At 44.4% G+C, this 18,766-nt stretch overlaps 1 long non-coding RNA gene across 1 annotated transcript in view; it reads left to right on the forward strand.

Annotated features, from left to right (window-relative positions):
• The window catches only part of LOC114484691 (uncharacterized), a 34,237-nt gene extending 16,049 nt beyond the window's left edge, over positions 1-18,188 (forward strand). Inside the window, exons 2-4 of the long non-coding RNA XR_003677871.2 lie at positions 2,298-2,417; positions 17,395-17,489; positions 18,106-18,188. This is a non-coding gene — a long non-coding RNA (uncharacterized lncRNA). The remainder of the gene's footprint in view (positions 1-2,297; positions 2,418-17,394; positions 17,490-18,105) is intronic.
• The last annotated feature ends 578 nt before the right edge of the window (positions 18,189-18,766 follow it).

Here is an 18,766-nt window from a genome sequence, read left to right on the forward strand (position 1 = left end):
CAGCGGCCGTGGCTCACGGGCCCAGCCGCTCCGCGGCACGTGGGATCTTCCCGGACCGGGGCACGAACCCGCGTCCCCTGCATCGGCAGGCGGACTCTCAACCACTGCGCCACCAGGGAAGCCCTCCTTGGATAATTTCTATGAAATGTACTCAGTTCAGAACGGCATAAAATGAAGGCAGTAGATGGAAAGAATTAAAAAAAGGCAAAGGAAAGATTCTGAAAGTCTCTTCATTTTTTTCCTTGTTGTTAATGCTTTGAGGGCGTGTTTTACTCTGCCATCTCGGTTCCTCTTAGAGAGCAGGTTCTCTTGGTTGAGTGGAGGCCCGACTCTAGGGACTGGGCTTCGGCTTTCGACCTGGCTCCCCCCTGGAGGGATGAAATTGGCCTTTTTTCCACTGCTGCTATGAACACGCGTCAATGTAATTCATTTCAACATGCGAGTGATTAAAGCAAGTAGCCCCCTCCTTGTCCCTGATCTCCGTCTGCTGGCGGGGGTGAGGTCGTGGGCAGACGGGCTCCAACAGAAGCTGGCCATGTAGGGACCCTCTCTGATTTTACGTCATCTGTACTCTGAAGGTCAAGCAGGACCAGAGTTTTCTTTGCCCTTTCCCCTCCTCTGCATACTGACCTCTCCCCGACCATCCCTGGGGCCCACCCCTGTCCATTCTCATGGGCCTAGATTGAGAACTAATTCCAGGGTCAAGTTCAGACTGTTCAGAGACCACTACTGGGGGTGTTGGCATTTTGAAAGTTAATGTAACAGAGACTCTCAGGGTTGAAAAAGATGTTGGAGATTAATCTAAGCCAGGGGTCAGGACTTCCCTGGCAGTCCAGTGGTTATGACTCCACGCTTCCAATGCAGGGGGTGTGGGTTCGATCCCTGGTCAGGGAACATGCTGTGTGGCATGGCCAAAAAATAAAAAAAAAAAACAACCCAGGGGTCAGCAAACAGGGCAAAATCCAGCTTGACACCCATTTTTGGGAAATCAAGTTTTGTTAGACTACAACACCCATTCGTTTGTACATTGTGTATGTGTGTGCGTGTGTGTGTGTGCGCGCACTACAAAAAAGCAAGAATGGCAGAGCTGACCAGTTGTGACGGAGACCATATGACCCACAAAACCAAAAATATTTACTATTTACCCCTTTACAGAGGAAGCTTTCCAATTCCTGATCCAACCTAACCCTGTTTACGTCCCCTGTAGGTGACCAGTTCTTGAACATCTTGTATGACAGAGAGCCCACTTCCTAATACTCACCAGCTCTTTACTTCTAGAATGTTCCTTTTTATGTTAAGCTGCATTTGCTTTCTTGGTTTTCTTTTTTCTACCACTTTATTGGAAAACTAAAAATTCAGATAACCCCAAGGACCTAATTTCTGATGGTAGAATCCCACACACCTTTATAGTTTGGTGGAAGAGACAGTTGGTGTGAAGGTAAAGGGCTTCAGAGGTAATTACCTTTCAAACCACATGACCTGGGTATTTGCCTCTTTTCTGCTCACTTATGAGGTCCACCCTCGAAAATCAGGGCATTCAGTCTTGTTGCAGGCTGAGCCAAATCAGCCTTTGGAGGTGGAGTTCCCGCCAACGTTCCCTTTTCAGCCTCCCGAAGGCGGTCAGCTCATGACATCGTGGTCTGTCATCCACACACACGGCGTATGAAATAGCAGAAGAGAAATAATTATGCCAAGGATGAAAAGTCTGAGACTGTGCAACTTGAGGATTCCACTTGCATACGCGTATATTCTCTTTACTATCGCTGTGTAATAAATCTCCCCCAAACTTGGCGGCTTAAAATAGTCCTTTAATTTTGCCCACGATTTAGTGGATCAGGAACTCGGAAAGGGCTCAGTTGAGCAGTTCTGGTTTGAGGCTTCTCATGTGGACACTGTCAGACTTCGGACGGGCTGGACGTGCCCTGTGGCTCAGTCCCACTGCTGACACCTGAGCTGTCACGGTGCTGATACCTGGCACTCAGCTGGGACGTGGACTGGAGGGCCTGCGTGTGGCTTCTCCAGCATGGCAGCCTGGGCTTAATTGGACGATGTACGTGGTGGCTCAGGGCTCTGAGTACAAGTGTTCCAGAACACTCAGAAGTTTCTTTCTCGGTTGAAACAGTCACCAGCCCACCCTGATTTGAGTTGGGGGGACAGGGACGCCGCCTCTCAAGGGCAGAAGTGGCAAAGTTACATTGTGGAGGAGCAGGAGGGGTGGAAGATATTGCCATAACTATCCTTGGAAAATGTAATCTGCCAGGGATATTGTCCTGAAATTGTATCCCCTGCTTTTCCAGGAGCCACATCCAAAAGATGACCCATGTGGGAGGAGCTTTAAGAAGACGTTTTCTCCACTTTTGACTCCGTAGCTCCGCCCCTCTCAGCTGCTTCCTGGCCTCTGCACAGCAATGGTGCAGGTGAACTATCTGGCAAACCCTGGATTGGCTTCCGTTTGGCCATCGATGGCCGTGTCATTTGGTTCCTCTGTGCTTTGACACTAAGTTTATGGCTTTGCACAGTCATTTTCTCTATTGCATGGTGCTTAACAGCTTTGCTTTCGGGATGTTGAATCAGGGTTGGATGACAATAGAGGATATTTGATCTTTTCTGGAAGGTCTTTTGGAAAATTTCCAGCAGGGTGAGAGGATCCATTTTCCACCTCTGTCCTCACTACCCTTCTGTAGGAAATTGTCCATCTGCTTCAGGAAGGCCGTCTGACCCTGGGAATCAGGAGAGCACAGCCATGGCCTCTTGCTCTGCATGGCCCCTGATACGGGCCGTGAGCACTACACCTGCCTTTCCTCCTCTCTCTTGCTTTTCCCTGGCCAGCAAATATCCTATTGGCTCTGAGAGTTTTTGAGTAGTTGCTTTGGGAGTAAAACACTTATTACGTGAAATATATAAACATGAGGGCTTCCCTGGTGGCGCAGTGGTTGAGAGTCCGCCTGCCAATGCAGGGGACGCGGGTTCGTGCCCCGGTCCGGGAAGATCCCACATGCCGCGGAGCGGCTGGGCCCGTGAGCCGTGGCCACTGAGCCTGCGCGTCCGGAGCCTGTGCTTCGCAACGGGAGAGGCCACAGCGGTGAGAGGCCCGCGTACCGGGAAAAAAAAAAAAAAAAAAAAAAAAAATATATATATATATATATATATATATATAAACATAAGAACCATCACTTTTAAATATTCCTAACTAGTAGCAGCAGTTTGAGTGCTCGGCAAGCTGTTTAGGAGAAGAAGGTAAGAACTTGTGGGAGAAAAAGTGGATTATTTACTAAGTGTCTTATTTATCATTTGTATATGAGCCATTTTATAACTTGACATAATTCAAGTCTGTATCAAAGAGAAATAAAATTTGCAGTATTGGGACTTCCTGGAGGTCCAGTGGTTAAGACTCCACGCTTCCACTGCAGGGGGCACGGGTTCCATCCCTGGTCGGGGAACTGTGATCCTGCATGCCACACGGCACACGGCCAAAAAAAAAATTTGCAGTATTTAACAAAGGTATTAGTTGTGTGTGTGTGTGTGTGTGTGTCTGTGTGATTGATGCTGAACAGTTTCCATCCCCCTTGCTGTCGGGAACTGATTGTGAGTTTATCATGTGTGTTGCTATGTCACCGAGTCCACCTCTATTTGGCTTTCATACGGTGGGACCCCTTCCCTTGCAGCTGTGCGCTAGTCCTGGCTGGTCCTTGTCCTTCAGACAATCTGGGCAGCAGGTGGAAGATGTAACTGAGGACCTGTCATGCTCAATATCTAATTTTTCCATCCTAGAGTTGGAGCCATTTTCTTATGCTACAAAGGCACCCAACCTGTATTTGCATTAAAATCACTGCAGGTTTTAAAGCACAGCTTCCTGAGCCTCGTCCCTGAAGAGTCTGATCTGGTAGGTCTGTGGTGGGGCAGGGGTCACTCACCATCAAATGCAAACCCCACTTTGCCAAGCATTTTGCCCATTTCAGCTTCTGTACCTTCTGCTACAGTGACCCTCGAGTGAGCTTCTACTTTCTGCTGGGTTAGGTCCTGAGTGTTTTAAAGAAAGCTTGAGGGAACTTCCCTGGTGGTCCAGGAACTTCCCTGGTGGTCCCCTTGCAATGCAGGGGGTGCGGGTTCGATTCCTGGTTGGGGAGCTAAGATCCCACATGGCTCGGGGCCAAAAAACCAAAACATGAAACAGAAGCAATATTGTAACAAATTCAGTAAAAGACTTTGAAAATGGTCCACATCAAAAAAAAAAAAAAAACTTTAAAAACAATAAAAAAGAAAGCTTGAGTGAGACAGAGACAGACAGAGACACCTGAGGGGCAAAGATATAAACCCTTCTGCCTTCATGTAGTTGAGCATAAACCTGACTTCTTAGCCTGAAGGGCATCTGGCCAAGGGTGGAAACAGGTTAAAATAAGCACATATTTGCACTCAGTGAATATCTGTTGAATGAAATGAAGGGGAAAAATAAGTGTTCTAGCAGTAGTTTTAAAGAGTGTCAGGGGAGCAGAGAAGAGAGGACTTTTTTTAGCTTCATAACCCTGACACCTTATCAGGTCGTTGCTTCGTGGAGCTGTCTTATGGACTGGATTGATGAATAGCTCTATGTACTCTGTGACGTGGTCTAACAAAGTAATCACCCGACAGAGCCTAAAGGCACACCAGTCTGCCCGCCAACAACTATCCATTGCTAGTTGCTGCCAGAATCCTTTTTAAAATGTTTGAAATGGTCTGAAATGCACCTTGGCTCCCTGCTGTCAGACACAGCTGAACCCTGTACAGCCTCACCTGTGTGTGCGTGGCCCCAGCTCTCCCTGCCCACAGCTCAAAGACATCTTGCAGATCATTGCCTTACAGGAGTTGCAGGGGGGAGGCAGGAATTTCGTAAGCTTTTCAGCCCACGAATATACCTTCGTCTCAAGAACCTCACTAAATTCCTAAATCCTGGGGTGCTTTGGAAACTTCTGGAGATGATTCTCCTATAGCCTGCCTGTGGAACCACATATTATCCATCTCATCCACACTTTGTCCCTGGGTATTTATTTACTCTTACTCAAGTAGACCAAGTCGTCAAGACACGTGTCATCTTTGGCTAGATGCTGTAGGGAGCTCTGGAAAGAGACCCTTGCTGCTTAAAGTGGGACCCATTGGAGGGCAGCCTTGGCATCGCCTGGGAGCTTATGAGAACTGAAGACTCAAAGACCTCCTGCATCCGAATCTGCATGTGATTCAATCCCGAGCCAATTCAGCTGAGCCTAAAAGTGTGAGAAGCACTGGTATAAAATATACATTGGAGTTGTCCTCACCAGGTGCAAAGGAGTTCCTGTAATCTGCCAGTCAAGGGGAGTGAATTCTTTCCAGGGGCATCTGGTTTACAAAGTGCAGCAGGCAGGTGGACTTGGGCAGCCTGAGGGTCCTCCAACAAAGAAGCAGATGCTGGGAGGGAAAGCGTATAACTAGGGGAAATAAAAAAAAGGATCTAAGAGAGTGTGTGCAGAGCATAGATTTTGTTTGCCACACCTCTCATAGGAGCAGACTGGATCCAATTTTATCTCTCCTGATTTTATCCACTATTGCCCACAGTTACCTCCTCTGAGAGGAAGGGAAAACACTTGCAAGAAAACATCCTCCCAACTAACAGCCAGGCTGCCAGCCTTAAAACAAGTGTGACCAGTTTGGAGGAGCAGGGAGAGACAGTCTTAGCAAAGCTAATTTCTTTCTCAAAAAAGTAAGTAGTCTACTGCTAAAAATTTTAACAAAGCTGGTGATGTGTGAATGATCACTGGTGCTTAATTGTGTCGTAGAAAATGAAGAGTGTAAGTTCTTGAGAAAGTAAAACTACCTGGCATTCCTTCTTATTCATGGGACTCTCCCTACTTTAAAAAAATAAATTTCAATATAGTTTTTTAGACAGAGGAGGTGGATTAAGATGATATAACTTGTTTTTTAAGAATATTGGATTTATTTAGGTATAATTTACATTCAGTAAAAAAATCACACTTTGAAACATACAGTTCTCTGAATTTTAACAAATGTTTACAATTTTATAATCACCAGCACAAAGAATAGTACAATTTCATCAAAACCAAAAAGTTCTCTTCTGCCCCTTTGTAGCCGTCCTTTTCTTCACCCCTAACTCTTGGCAACCGCTGATCTGATTTCTGTCTCTACAGTTTTGGCTTTTCCAGAATATCACAAAAATGGAATTATGCACTCGGTAGCTTTTTGTGTCTTGTTTCTTTCACTTGGCAAAGAGCATGACACATTGTGTGTGTCAGTGTGTATATAGCTTAACTATTCCTTTTCATTGCTGAGTTGTATTCTTGGTATGAATGTACCAAGGCTTGTTTATCCATTCACCAGTCAGTGGACATCTGTATTGTTTCCATTTTTTGGTTATTAGGCAAATTCTGTGAACATTTGTGTATAGGTTTTTGTGTGAACACATGTTTTCATTTCTCATGGGTAAATATCTAGGAGTAAAAAGGCTGGGCTGTATGGTAACTGCATGAACTTTTAAAGAAACTAAGAAACTGCCCAACTGTTTTCCAAACTGATTGTACTACATCAGATTGCCACCAGCAGAGGATGAAAGTTTCAGGTGATTCACATATTTTCTAGTTTTTGGTATTGTCAGTTTCCCGCTGCAACTTTAGACATTCTAATAGGTGTGTAGAAGTCTCTCATGGTAGTTTAATTTATGGTTTCCTAATGACTAATGGTGTTGGGCATCTTTTCATATGCTCATTGGCCTTTCCTCTATCTTTTTGGTAAAGTATTCAACTGATTTTAAAAATAGAGTTCTGGGGCTTCCCTGGTGGCGCAGTGGTTACGAATCTGCCTGCCAATGCAGGGGACACGAGTTCGAGCCTGGTCTTGGAAGATCCCACAAGCCACGGAGCAATGAAGCCCGTGTGCCACAACTACTGAGCCTGCGTGCCACAACTACTGAAGCCCACGTGCCTAGAGCCCGTGCTCCACAACAAGAGAAGCCACCGCAATGAGAAGCCCGTGCGCCACAACGAGGAGTATCCCCTGCTCCCTGCAACTAGAGAAAGCCCGCGAGCAGCACCAAAGACCCAATGCAGCTAAAAATAAATAAATAAAATAAATAAATTTTTAAAAAAGAAAAAAAAAGAAAGTGTTTAACGACCTCGGGTAATGTAAGCTATTGAGTCAAAGCAACCTGGATTTAAAAAAAACTTTTTAATCAATATTAAAAGAAAAATTCATTTCTCCCCAAATTCCTATAATCCCATTCCCTGAATTAACGTTAACAGTTTGGTATGTAATTTTCTTTATCTTTTCTTATGCTGGGTTGTGTGTGTGTGTAAAATGGGGTCATGTATTATCATTTAACTTAGGATATGGGTTTGACTGTAATAAAGACCCCAAATAACAGTGGCTCACACACGAGAGAAGTTCACTTCTCGTTTGCAAAACAGTCCAGTTTTAAGTAGTCTTGGAGATATGGACATTCCACAGTGTCAGGGACCCCAGAGCCTTCTAGCTTGTTGTGCTGTTCTTCCTAGGTATCGTTCTCATCTGTAAGATTACCACCACTTCTTCACTCCAACCCAAGGAAAGAGTGACAATCTAAGGGGAAGGCATTTCCCCTTCTAAAGAGAACAACCTGGAAGGTGCATGCATCACATCTGCTCTCATCCTGTGGGCCATAATTTAATCACAGACCACACCTCACTCCGAGGGAGGCAGGGAAAAGCAGTCAGGGTTGGAGGGTTCCGACAGCTCCTGGGCTGCCTCCCAAGGGGTCAGAATCTCAGGCCCCCCGAGCATCAGTGTTTTCATGCCAGATCATTTTTATGAGCAGAGGCTGAATCCTGATGACTGCAAGTTCTCTGATTAGAGAATGACACAAAAGGGCAGAAACAATAAAGGGGAGGATTGATGAGCTAAATTTTAAAATTTCAGAACTGTCAAAAATACCATATGCAAGTTAAAAGGCACGTGGTGTACAGGGAAAACTATTTGCAACATATATAATGGGAAAATGCTTAATAATCTCAATATATTAATGGCTCTTACGCATCTGTAAGAAATAAACAAATGCTCCAATTGAAAATGGGCAAAGAATGTCAGTGGCAACTCAGAAAAGGAGAAATAGGGCTTCCCTGGTGGCGCAGTGGTTGAGAGTCCGCCTGCCCATGCGGGGGACGCGGGTCCGTGCCCCGGTCCGGGAAGCCCCCACGTGCCGCGGAGCGGCTGGGCCCGTGAGCCACGGCCGCCGAGCCTGCGCGTCCGGAGCCTGTGCTCCGCAACGGGAGAGGCCACAGCGGTGAGAGGCCCGCGTACCAAAAAAGAAAAAAAAAAAAAAAGGAGAAATATAATAAGCAAATAAACATATGGAAAAAAACCTCCAAACACTGTATATGGTTTTTAAAAATGCAAATTAAATCAGCAGTGGGTTACCATTTATGAAATAGAGACTTTGTGTTGAAACTTTATATACGTTGAGGGTTCTGGGCTGGGAGGAGTGAGGGAGTTTTTTTGGCATTCTCATGCTCTGTTGGTTGAAATATAATTGAAATAACCTTTGGGGAGAGCCATCTGGCAATATGGGTCAAAAATCTCTTAAAAAGGACATACTTTGACTCAGAAATTCTACATTAGAAATGTGTTTAAAGGAAATAAGTGTGTTCTCTAATATATAGGAGCCTCGACACAGAATTGTTTATATTGCTACAATATGGAAAAACCTGGAAATGATGTAAACGCCTCACAATAGGGGATTAGATGTATAACTTAAAGTCTGCTCATAACAATGGGTTACTCTGAAGCAATTCATAGTTTTGTAAAAGTATATTTATCTTGAAAAGGAATGATGATTATGATGTATTTTTACACAGGAAATTACAAACGGTATGCTCAATATGGCCCCATTTTTATAAAAATATCGAGATGAGTTGTTTAGGATACACTCAGTTACAAGTCACAGAAAATGCAATTTAAACTGATTTCAACAAGCAAATTTATTGGCTCATCTAACTAGCAACTCCAGAAGTAAGACAAATTTTGGTGTTAGCTTAATTTAGCATCTCAGAAAACCCTTTGAAAACCTGATTTCTCTATCTCTTTTTTTGCCTCTGAAGCGTCTGCTTCACCTGAGAGAGAGTTTGTCTTGTGGAGGCAAACGGCTGCCAATAGCTCCCAGGTCTCTGAGTCCAAACCCAGAGAAGGAGCGAGTGAGTGAGTGTTTGAGCGTCGTCCTCCACCCGGCCCCTTGGCAGGAGTCCTAGGCTTTCCTCTGATTGGATCATCTTGATCACATGACGTTCCTGGTGGCCGGGGAAGTGCTTTGCCTTGATTGGCTTAGGTCTGGATTAGGTGCTGGTCCCTAAAACACTGTGGCAACAGCATGAGTGTATTTTAATTTAGTTTAGCCCAATCAGGATCTACACAGGGGCTCAGCGTGGGTAAATTCCAACGAAACTGCATGGATGTTCCACAATGGTGTGGGATGGAATGGCTGTTGAGAAGCTCATCCTAAGATCCACCTAAACACAGAAAAAAGGCTGGAAGGATGTACACCAAAGTGCCAGCAGTGGTTATCTTCAAGTGGCAGAAATATGGGGAATTTAAAATTTTCCTTATGTTTGCCTGCACTTTTCATTTTTGACAACAAACATGTACGACTTGAATAACTTTTAAAAATGAAAGCTATAAACATGAGGAAAAGCTGGTGTGTAACACTTGCAATGTAATTAACTGCTTGAGAGATTTAAAGCAGACATGTTGGCAGACAGGAAATATGAGTTTTCAGAGTGGTACCACCTGGGCTTTGCAGAAGTTTCTAACTGCCTTTCTCTTGCCTCTGTTATGAAATTGTGATCATTTCTAAAGATGTAATCAGAGATCTTTGAAGGCTAGTCTGATTTAAGACCAGTGGTTCCAGTGGCTAGAGTTTTCCCCAAATGTTAAGGTGGGAAACATTTTAGCTTTCCCTAGAGATGTTTTTCCTTGTCACTTTTAAACACCTTGAAGTGGGGCCCAAGTCCCACAAGAGGTGCAGAGAGCATGCGTCTCTTTGCAGAAGGACCTCTGTGTGCAGAAGGGGAGGCGCTGGCCCCCCGTTGTCCCACTTCCTTCTTGGACAGATGGCCCTGAGTGTTCTTTCAGGAAGTGGTCACCCTAGAGAGTCCCTGGCTTTCTCTGCACTGTGAATCACAGTGCGACACGGGCTGCAGGCACCACGGAAAGGGCCCCAGGTCTGAAGACTCAGGGTCCTGGGAGAAACTGAAGTCCCTGGGTTCACTCCTGTTAGATGCTGGGTACTGGGAGTTCTTCCTCCAATTCATGAAGAAGCTCCTGCCGCTCTTCCGCATACTTTTTCCTGGAAAAGAGAGCTTGTTGTTCTACTGGCAGAAAAGACCTCCCCTGGTAAAGGAAGGTGAGGAGTTCTCATGGCAGTCTGGGCATCCCACGTCTCACTTTTATTTCTGCTTGAAATTGATGCTTAGCTCTGCATTTTCAGAAACTTGATTTTATCTGATCCTGCAGTTCTGAAATTATCCCATTGTGATGGTAAGCAATGAACTGGCAATTCTGTTTCACAATGAGAGCTGTACTTACCAAAAAGATCAAAATGCTCCCCTTTGAGAGGTCAAGGCACTCTGGTCTCAGGAATATACATGTGGGAGAGGAAATGAAGCCAGAGGGTGGATATTGGATGGTCTGAAGGAACCATTCTGAGTTTCTCCTGGTAATGTCATCCACTGCCCCCATCAGAATGTAAACGTCACGCAGGGAGGGACTTCGTCTTGTTCAATGTTGTATGCACAGCATCTAGAACAATCGGAGGTACTCAACACATAAGTGATGAATGAATGAGTGGAAGGCCGGCTACCTGGAGGGATGAACCCTTATTAATTTCTAGAGACACCGCCCAAGAGAAGTTTTCCCTGACCCTTCTGGGAAGATTAGACTCCCTCCTCTGGGTTTCCATGACACTTTGAATTAAAGCACTTAACTCATGGCATTGAAACTATTTGCTTACATATCTGTCTTCCCTAAAAGACTGTGAGCTCTGCAAATATAGGGATTCTGCCTTATTTTTCCATTTAACTAACTACAGACACTTTTCACAGTACTCTGGCACACGGTAGATACTCACTGAATACAAAAATACTGTGGCAGCCTCGTGAATCTCTCTCAGCTTGTGGGAGGTACCTGTTAAGTGGATCAGGACATTACATTAATCAAGGCCCCTTTGCTTCCTCGGTGTTGGTCTCTGCTTTTCATTGCTTCCCAGGGAACAAGCATCCTTCTATGTTCAGCTGTTATTACAATATCCTCTCTGTTGCACCTACAAATATACTGAACGGTTTCCATGGATTACGTTTCCAGGATCAAATTAGTCACCTCCTGGTGTTATACAAAGAGGCATCTTAATCTTATCAGCAAACCGTCTGCAAGTCTTAGGAGAGGATGTATTATTTCTGGGAGGGCCATCTAGAGACAGGATATCCCTCTTGGGTTATATGGATTCTTAGAGCTCTGGTCACACAAACTGAAGCCTCCAGCCTCGTCCCCACTCATTTTTGGCTCATCTCTTTTATCACCTATGATCCTCTGGTCTGGAGACCGCACTTCCTCTAATAGGTGTACTTGCCTTCTGACCAGGTCACATTTCCTTGGGGTCCAGGTGGGGATTTGCATGGTGCCACTCTGACGACCCTGAAGAAAGCAAATGTGGCCCCGCATGTGGCCCCCAGTCCTGCATCGTCCTGGTCTCGGTGTTTTGAGACCAGGAATTTAGAAAGTCAAGACCTAAACTAAGTGGCAAATACACATTTGAGATCAGGGCAGGCTGACAGTTTGAAACAAGGTAGATACTCAAGTTAGGTAAAATTGGCAATAACCAGGGAATGGTGATGTGAGCCTGATTCTAGAGTTTGCTACAGCTAAGGAACCCATAGATAGATCTGTGGAGCCCATGGATGTGGACGGTTTAGAGTTCTCTTGGAAGGTTCTTTGAGTGCTGATGCAAGCCTCACTAGACCAGAGTGGCACAGCTGTGCTTTTGCTGGGAACCACTACTGGGTTTTATTCATCTCAGCCATTGTTTCCTTATCGAAGGCCCACCCTCACCTCCCAGTCAGGACTTGCATCCTGCCCTTGGATTCATCCAGTTGTGTTGTACACGGAGAATCCCTGTGATGACGGCTCCTTTGTCCTTTTTTTTTTTTTTAGCGGTACGCGGGCCTCCCTCTGCTGCGGCCTCTCCCGTTGCGGAGCACAGGCTCCGGACGCGCAGGCTCAGCGGCCATGGCTCACGGGCCCAGCCGCTCCGCGGCACGTGGGATCCTCCCAGACTGGGGCGCTAACCCGGTTCCCCTGCATCGGCAGGCGGACGCGCAACCACTGCGCCACCAGGGAAGCCCTCCTTTGTCCTTTGATGAGATAGCTACTCTCCGTCACCATCCTGATGGCTTTGAAAGACTCTTAGTCATTTGAGCCAAACCCCAAAGTGGGCCAGTATCTGGATCTAGCTAACTGTACCCTTCAAACACATATGTTTCCTTAAATTAGATAATTTCTTTACTGTTTCTCCTGCTGTAGGCATCATCTAGAAATTTGTCTTGATCAGATTTGCCCTCACCTCCTCTCCACAGGGCCAGCCTGTTTTGCGCAGTTGTGGTTTCCTAGAGGGCTTCTTTACCACCTTCTGTCTTTCTCAGACAGCCTTATTAAGGTTTTCGATGGCCTTACTTCTTCTAGGAGGCTTCTCCTGCTAGCCCCATGTCTGTACTGCCCTGATCGCAACATCTCCTGCCCTGATTTTTCATGCAAGAGAAGGAAGAATACCTTCCCCAGATCCTCTTCTTGGGAGAAGGAGAAAGGAACTCACCTTTCTTTATTCTAAAGGTTTGTGACTTTCATATATATTCTCCAATTTAAAATATTTGAAACTCCTCTCTCTTTTTGCCAGCTCTCTCATAAGTGATACCAGCGTATGAACAGTCATACCTGGTCCCGCTTCCAAGTCAACAAAGTAAATTTCTTGATGACAGAGGCCATGTCTCACTCATCTTTGCAGACTCACCCATGTGGCAGGTACCCGATTCATGTTTATTGAATGAATGAATGAGTAAATGTGTAAATGGAGAAACTGGGACATCAGCATGAATTTTAAAATTCTGACTATAAATTTTTTGATCGGGGTTTTCAAAGTCAATAATTTTCTTTGTCACCAATACTTACAATGTAAGTTCTTTTGAAAAATACAGTCACAAATAATGTTTGCAAAGGTAACATTAATGACAATAATATATTTTCTGCTTGGGAATAAGTCCCTTAAATAAAAAGATAAATATATGGTCATATTTTAAGATAATTACAAGGATAAATATTGAAATAGCCATTTGCTCTATAAGTGCGATTCAAAATTCTATGCCAATTCTAAGAGGCAAATATAAATGCTAATGAAAATAACCATGAATTTAATAACTTGGTATAAGTGCACTTTGCTATGGACAAATGCAAGTCCGTTCAGATGGTAATAGAAACTTTGCTGTGATAGGTGGGCTTATATCCCTGCAAAAGGGACTTTATAAATATATAGGTTCTGACAATTTAGAGAAATCAATTATACAATAATTGAGTAAAAATTCAAGTTAATAGTCAATTATGTGCTAAGTACAAGTTCTCAGAGCAGGCAAAAGGTTAAGGTGTTCCATGAATTTTCACTTTCACTTATAAGATTTGTTTAAAATCATAGTTTTAAAAAAAATCAAATCAAATCAAATCATAGTTTTTAGGTCTAGAGAGTTGATTTTGTGTGACATGTATAATATGAATGGTGCAAAGATACCTAATAAAGGTAGGGATACTTAACCAAGCGATGTATATTATATGTAGATTTCAAAACTTAGGGAGTTCTTTTTCATCAATAAAACCAGTCACATCATATAAAAAAGGTTAGTAAGAACAACTATAATTAAATTGTACTTCAATTTGGGGAAATGAAATTCAACCTGATAGAAAGTTTATGATAATCCTAATGCTGAGTCAGAGAGAGAAAACCAAAGCGCTTCATGGAATCTGCTGATTTCATTTTGCCAAGACTGTGCTGATAAAACATCCAGTTTACTTCTAAAGCCAGGCATGGTCGACTGAGACAGAAAGGGTGTGTCTTGTCCCTTAGGATGGGGCAACTATTTTAACTGTGCATGAAAGGAAACCACTGACTATGCAGTAGAGGATTGCATAATAAAACATCCAGTTTACTTCTAAAGCCAGGCATGGTCGACTGAGACAGAAAGGGTGTGTTGTCCCTTAGGATGGGGCAACTATTTTAACTGTGCATGAAAGGAAACCACTGACTATGCAGTATAGGATTGCATACTAGCAAAGCACAAAACTCACCATCTTGGCTGTTTTGTGTTATTTTATAAGCTTTAATAATGCTAAAATCATATACAGGTAAATTAACTTTCAGCTAGCTTAATAATTGCAACAGGGCTTCCCTGGTGGCGCAGTGGTTGAGAGTCCGCCTGCCGATGCAGGGGACGCGGGTTCGTGCCCCGGGCCGGGAAGATCCCACATGCCGCGGAGCGGCTGGGCCCGTGAGCCACGGCCGCTGAGCCTGCGCGTCCGGAGCCTGTGCTCCGCAACGGGAGAGGCCACAACAGTGAGAGGCCCGCGTACCACACACACACACACAAAATAATAATTGCAACAAAGTAATATTAAAATAGCTTTAGCATATTTCAAAAGTAAATGCTACAAAGTGAACTTTTGTTAGAAACTAATAGACCAAAGACAAAATCCTCTCAGATTCTGAGAAATAATATGGAGACTCATTTGCTCAGCAACATATAGATTGCTGTTTGCTTTTTGTGGTTTATAGACACCATACTGATCTTTGGCATCTGGAGAAAGAGGCAGGAAGGGAGAAAGGCCATCTGTTTACTACCTGCCAGGTAACTGTCAGAAGATTCAGGATTGTGTAAGCTCCTTGACATCAGAGCCCTGGCCTGTGTTGGTTAATGAGTAACCCCAGCTCATGGATTTAAGAGCTTGGTAACCATAAGTTTGGTTTCTACATCGTTTGCAAATATTTTCTCCCATTCCGAGAGTTGTCTTTTTGTTCTGTTGATGGTTTCTTTGGCTGTGCAAAAGCTTATAAGTTTGCTCAGGTCCCATTTGTTTAATTTTGCTTTTATTTCTTTTGCCTTGGGAGACTGACCTAAGACAGTATTGCTATGATTTTTGTCAGAGATTGTTTGCCTATGTTCTCATCTAGGAGTTTTACGGTGTCATGACTTATATTTAAGTCTTTAAGCCTTTTTTTTTTTTTTTTTTGCGGTACGGGGCACGAACCCGTGTCCCCTGCATCGGCAGGCGGACTCTCAACCACTGAGCCACCAGGGAAGCCCCCTTTAAGCCATTTTGAGTTTATTTTTGTGTATGGTGTGAGGGAGTGCTCTAACTTCACTGATGTACATGCAGCTGTCCAGCTTTCCCAGCGCTACTTGCTGAAGAGACTGTCTTTTCTCCATCGTACGTTCTTTCCTCTTTGTAGAAGATTAATTAACCGTAGGTGTGTGGTGCACGTTGTTTTTTAAGAAGTGTTTCTGAGCATTAAGAAAGGGCCATGTTTCATTAAAGCAAGGTAGTGTGTCTCTAGATTAAGGAATCCTAAGAGTGCTTAGAAGAATGTCTGTAGATCAAAGTTTTGATCAGAAAAGAATTGGGGAAGGAAGCTTGACGACTTCCCCTTTTTATAAAAAAGAGCAGGTTAACACAAAAGTTAACTGCCTGGGAAAGCACTCACTAGCAAAATAGGTAATTTTTCTGTCTTCAGAAGTCACAGGATATACCTTCAGAGGCTTTGTGATTTTACCCGGTTCTCCACGTCACCCCTGGGAGCTGTTTCCAGATGGTGAACACTCACAGATAATATTTAGTAAGTGCTTATTCTTGATGTCAAGTGCCTGGCGTTCAGTAAACACCAGTTCCCTCCCTTCCTTCCTGCCCACTTGGAGGAGAATAACAGAGGTGATCACAGAAGCTTCACAGACTGGAGTGATTTTCAAAGTACTAAAGAAGTAAGGTCACAATTAGAGCAAAGGGGAAGACATGTTTAAAGAGATGGTGGCATGTTTCTTGTGAGAGAGGAGAAGGTCTGATCATTTGGGAAGGGTTTTAGGGGCCATTCTGGAAGTATCCACTTTTCTCACTGGCCTTCTGCCAGCAACCACTTGGCAGATGGTAGGCCTCTTGCTGCTTCTTTACATGGCCTTTCCTCTGAACATACACACCTCTAGGGTCTCTCTCTCTCTCTTTGTCCTAATCTCCTCTGTTACAAGGACACAGGGCATCAGTCAGATTGGATAAGGGCCTCCCTAATGTTCTTATTTTAACTTAATTACCTCTTTCAAGACCCTGTCTCCAAATACAGTCACATTTTGAGGTTCTGGGGGTTAAGGCTTCAACATCTGAATTTGGTGGTAGAGGGGACACGATGCAGACCCTAACACCTGCTCAGCCTTTAAAATATTTTTTCCTTTAAAAAAAAAAAAAGAATTCAATTTATGGGCTTCCCTGGTGGCGCAGTGGTTGAGGGCCGCTGAGCCTGCGCGTCCGGAGCCTGTGCTCCGCAATGGGAGAGGCCACAACAGTGAGAGGCCCGCGTACCAAAAAAAAAAAAAAAAAAAAAAGAAAAGAAAAGAATTCACTTCATATGCATCAATATGGTACTCTAATACGGCTACAATATAATTGAGTTTTTTCCTAACTCAACAAGTAAGAATAACAAAATGTTATCTCAGGAATCATGCCGCTGAGCCTGCGCGTCCGGATCCTGTGCTCCGCAACGGGAGAGGCCACAACAGTGAGAGGCCCGCGTACCGCACAAAAAAAAAAAAAAAAAAAAAAAAAAAAAGAAAAGAAAAGAATTCAATTCATATGCATCAATATAGTACTCTAATACGGCTACAATATAATTGAGTTTTTTCCTAGCTCAACAAGTAAGAATAACAAAATGTTATCTCAGGAATCATACCAACTGAGTTATGATTCAGACTTCACCAGCAACCAGCAACTCCCTGAGGAGAAGTGTAATGACCCCTTTACAACCTTTAAATACCAGCCTTCACTGACACAGGGCCCTGGCCCAGTGGTTTAGGGAGTGAGCCCTGGAGCTGGACTGCGTTGTCCAAATTCCAGTATCACTGTCATGGGCTAATTAACCCCTGAGAGTTACTTCCTCCCTCTATCCCTCCGTTTTCTTTACTGAAAAATGGGAATAATGATAGTGTCTACTTAATAGGCTTGCTGTGTAGGTGAAAGAAGTCAGCCTCATTCACAGTGAACCATCAGCACGTGTTATCTGCTATTATATTTTGTCTGTGTCGTAACAAAAGATCATTTTCTAATGCTCCCTTCCAGGCCCATCACTCACATTGTACACATCCAGTGCTCCTCTGATTTGCTTCTCAAGTGTGGTGTCTGTTCGGGAATGGTTACCTTGCGGACCCTCAGAGGTGAGAGAAGGGAGAAATACCCCCAGCTCAGTGACCCAGAGCTCACAGTGAGGCCAAGGCAGCAGCTGCCCCTCCATGAAGGGAATCTGTCTCCCTTGGCCCCAGCTGCCCTGCCTGCCACTGCTCCTGACCGGAAGGGGCAGAGGATAGAGAGGAAGCAGGGGAAGCAGGGGCTGCCCCAAGTTCATTAGCTTCCTGGAGAAACGTCTCCAAGTGCATGTCCTGGTTCAGGGCCACTAGGACTATCTTTTCAGACCCATGTGGAGATAAACAAAGACCAACCACAGGAGAAAAGCAAAGGCTATCTATTCAGAACTTGCTAGAACAAGGGAGTCAGCCAAACATCACTTGCAGTTTGGCGGAAACTCACTGGCAGGGGAGTGGGAAAGCTTTCTGATGGAAAAAAGGGAGGGTTTCAGGTAGGCTCAGATGAGGGACCCTGGGCCTGGGGAAGCTGGAGGTGGCCAATAGGAAGTGGGGTGTCCTGCGGGATCGGTCAGGGGGACATATTTGATTCTTCTGCTTGGTCCTAAGTTGGAAGCAGGGACTTGTCTGCGGACAAGTTTGGGGAAGTCGTCAGCTACTAATCATGTCCTGGCGGTTTTGATTGTTACAGGTGTCGTTGTTTGCCTTCCTGCATTGTCAGTAGAGACAGCCACCCGACTTCCCCCAGGTCTGACGTGCTTCGCTGTCTTGTATGTACCCATTCCAGCCTCCCACACCTCTGCTTCTTACACAATTTGTGTAGGGAGTGACTGATTCTGATTTTTTTTCAGGGCAATTGTGGGTATAATGTAACTCTTTGCATAAATCTCTAAAGCTTCAAGATTTTATTTCAAAACTGAAGCCAAAGTAACATTTTGGGCTAGAAGGAAACATTATTCCCCATTTTAGAATTCCAGAAGGAAAAGACTCTAAGTGGAGGTAATATGTATAGATGATGGCTTATTATATGGGTTTGGTTGCCATGAGCTCTTGATATGCAAATATACGTCCACGAAGGAATATGAATTTGGAGACTGGGATGTTCTTTCTGGCTGCATGATCCGGAATAAATGACTGATTTTCTTGAGGTCTCATAAATAAATGAAAGGCAATACTACTTGCCCTCATTGATTTTGCAGAGTTGCAACCGTCCTGGAGATTTCAGACGTACAGGAAGTGTTCTAAGTATTTGCTATGGTTGCAATGTCTTTTTTTTTTTTTTTTTTTTTTTTTGCTGTACGCGGGCCTCTCACTGTTGCGGCCTCTCCCGTTGCGGAGCACAGGCTCCAGAC

Source organism: Physeter macrocephalus, chromosome 2 (genome assembly GCF_002837175.3).
Source record: "Physeter macrocephalus isolate SW-GA chromosome 2, ASM283717v5, whole genome shotgun sequence".
Lineage (NCBI taxonomy): Eukaryota > Metazoa > Chordata > Mammalia > Artiodactyla > Physeteridae > Physeter > Physeter macrocephalus.